Source organism: Aegilops tauschii, chromosome 4, assembly GCF_002575655.3.
Source record: "Aegilops tauschii subsp. strangulata cultivar AL8/78 chromosome 4, Aet v6.0, whole genome shotgun sequence".
In the NCBI taxonomy this organism is placed as follows: Eukaryota; Viridiplantae; Streptophyta; class Magnoliopsida; order Poales; family Poaceae; genus Aegilops; species Aegilops tauschii.
This window is the reverse complement of record NC_053038.3, coordinates 2340845-2344091: the sequence shown is the minus strand read 5'-3', so window position 1 is coordinate 2344091 and position 3247 is coordinate 2340845. Positions and strand designations below refer to the sequence as shown.

Here is a 3247-nt window from a genome sequence, read left to right as displayed (position 1 = left end):
GACAGAGGCACGATACGGGTGATGCGGGCGATCTATCTCCGAGATCCCTTGCGCGCGATTCGGGTGACACGGGGGGCGGCTCGATCGAGACGACAGGCCGACGCTTCATCTGATCGAAACTGCTTCGCTGAAACTTGAAAGAGGCATGTCTGTTTAGGTGTTTAATCACCCCCACCCACCCACCCACCCAATCATCAATTCCATGGCAAGGAAAACTTATCACTTGCTCACACTACAGTTATACATTAACCAGTTACTAGTAAAATTTAAAGTTTATTGAATCTGCTACATCAATTCCATCGGTAGTCATTATTTGCTATTTGCAAGAAATAATTAGATGTAGGACGATATGATGTGTAGTATCCATCACAGCTGTATCCTTCAATCCGTCGCGCAGCAGCAGTATTTATTATCTTTGTATGAATCACAGGTGCTTTCACTCTTAGCATATCCACGTGCTGAACAATTTTGCCGGCATAGATCGATTGTGCAGCGTTTCCAAAGAAAGCACAATGTGAGGCTCCTCTCCTTCGTATCTGCACGCAGGGGATGAGGATCACAACAACAACTTCTAGTAAGTAACATCCAATAGTATATGCAAATATTAAGAGAAATATGACTAAAGAAACGTACCCATGATTCTTCCTTCTACATGAGAGGGCAATAAAACGGTAGACATGATAACAAGAGCCACCAAGCACATAGCCTGCACGCTGTTCTTCATAAGCACCATAAAGAAAACTAAAGTAGTTAGCTAGCTTTTTTTCTTTGCCCTGCTATTGTTCTTGCCAATATGTCGTAAAAGCTATGCCCATGTGCTAGTGTTTATATAACGCCAAATGCATTGATTGTTTTTCTTTCTTTGGATGTTATTAAACTCTATCCTTGAATAGCATGCATATCCATACAATAAATGTGATATTTATATGATCACTGACTATTACCTTCCTCAGTTGAGCATCTCACTATCTATGTGCTCACTAATGTTTCCTTCATCATATTCCCTTCTCTATCTTTTATTTGTTGTTTCTTAATTATCTTTTGTGTACGTCGTCCTTTTTGTCACCTACCGCAGTAGCCCTTGAAAAATATAAAAATGTATAATATAATAGAGAAAGTTAAATTACAACCCTATTAGGAAATATTATAACAACATTGAAAGTTTTTTTCTGACAAGGGGCATTTTTTATTGACACGTAATGAAACATCAAGGGGATACAAGCACGATGGACAATCATCTGACCTCTACATGACTTGAATGCACATAAACAACATCAATTCACACATGAAAAGAATCATGCCTGCAAAGGGCAAAGTCATACAAGGCTAAAGCTATGCCTCGGCGATGGATAAAGGAAAACCCCAGAAGCAATCAAATGACACCGACAAAGTACAACAACGAGCATCAGGCCCATCCATCTCTTGACAACAGGAATAAGAGAATGTTTATCCAAAAGCAACACCTCTAGGAAGGGACTTATGCTCATGTGCCTTTGTCAGATCGAACCATCTTAGGGAAGATTGTGAGCTTTTACCCCGAAAAGCAGGTCTGAGTGAATTCCAAGCACTGCCTATGATAAGGTAACAACGCAAAAACACTCTCGTTTTCATGTATGATCAACTAGGGTCAGACCTAGTGTTTTCACCTCAGAGCTCGAGATCGGGTGCTCGAGAAGCACCATCAAATCAAACTCCTCTTGTGATGTCACGTCCACTTTCAGTGATCCCAAATACTATGTACATTCATGATCATTGTGTGAGAAGCCACAGGATTGAGGACCTTGCCCGCACAAGCAGGAGGCCGAGTCACAATAAAAACAGCTCACCACAGAAGGCGTCAAACGGCTAAAGCTCGTCGTTGCATGATGAGTGGATTTTCACTCAGATTTAGCCATGCTTACACATGATAATTTCTGAATTTTCTGAGGCCATCACATTGATTTGCCTACTTACGACTAATAATTGCAAAGCATTGCAAATGTCCTTGTTCATTATTTTCCTGTAGAAATGGGCTATTGTAGGTGCAAAATCAAGTCATAAAAGGAATATGACGGGCATGAAGATCAATGTCAATCAACCGGAGACGCACAACTACTTCCAGAGAAGACATCATGCCATATGCAGTGGATGCTCGTACCACTGCTCGTACCAGCGACCACCGACTACATGACGTCATGGCTTACAACTTATATGAAGGGCCCCGTGGCTGATCTGCATTGCAAGTGCCTCGAAAGCCTATTCCGCCCGCCTTCACTATATAAAGGAGACGAAATCCCTTTGCTCAGAGTATGTCGCTCCATTCGTCAAGTTCGCCCCTTTGTACTTGCAATCCCATTCCTATCTACAACACCCTCCAACTCCATTAGCCATTATACCTGTAATCAAGAGTACATCATGATTAATAACATTGTAAAATCTATTAAAAAAATAACATTGTAAAATCTATTAAAAAATAACATTGTAAAATCTATAATCATTCATATTCCCATAGAATTTCATATTTAGTTAATTCAAAGATAAAAAGATAAAAAAATACATCGAAATGAAAGGATACGAGTTGGCCATTGCCATTTAGCCTAAATCACCGGGTGCAGGTTCCTTGGACGAAGCATCGTGTGCCGTGCCATGAGGGCAGGTAGTTGACCAGTGAGCGCGTGTGCAGATGGTTGGCTTATTCAAACGGCATGGAGGTCAGACCGCCCTTGGTAGTGTGCTACTGAATGGTCCTAAAAGCACTGAGAATATTTTCGAAAACCTTTGCGGTTTCTTTATAAATTCATGATTGTATTGGCCATAGTGTTCTCAAATAATAGTGTCGGAGTGGTCAACACACGGACCTACACCGGCGATAGAGCACCTCACTGCTGACTGCCACCACATCGCATTTGAGCATCCGCGCAAAGCTTCGGCAGAACCTGCAAGACTGTCGGCCGATTGGATGCTCACACGTACCGGATCTGGCCACGAACGGTGCTGCACAAGCAGATCTGGCCGAGTTTGCGCCAAAAAGCCATGCAATAATGCAGTCGGAGAATCCTGATCAAGCCGAGGATGCTAGGGCCTCACATAACCACCCCTCCACCTCTTCATGGCTCGACCCCCGCAAGGTGGACCACGTCGGAGACTCGCTGCAGGTCGCCCAAGGCAAGTGGCAGCCAGAGATCTAAGGCCAGCCGGCCGTATCTGTCCTAGGTGTCACCAGCCTTAATGGAGGACTCAGGGATTTGATCAGCTTCCAGAGACTTCA

General features: G+C 43.1%; 1 long non-coding RNA gene across 1 annotated transcript; it reads right to left on the bottom strand.

Moving 5' to 3' along the window:
* Positions 1–253: 253 nt before the first annotated feature.
* On the bottom strand, positions 254–2530 carry LOC120962358 (uncharacterized). Its single transcript, XR_005753131.3, has 2 exons — positions 634–2530; positions 254–536 (listed from the first exon to the last, which is right to left on the bottom strand). It is a non-coding gene; the product is annotated as an uncharacterized lncRNA (long non-coding RNA).
* Positions 2531–3247: the final 717 nt, after the last annotated feature.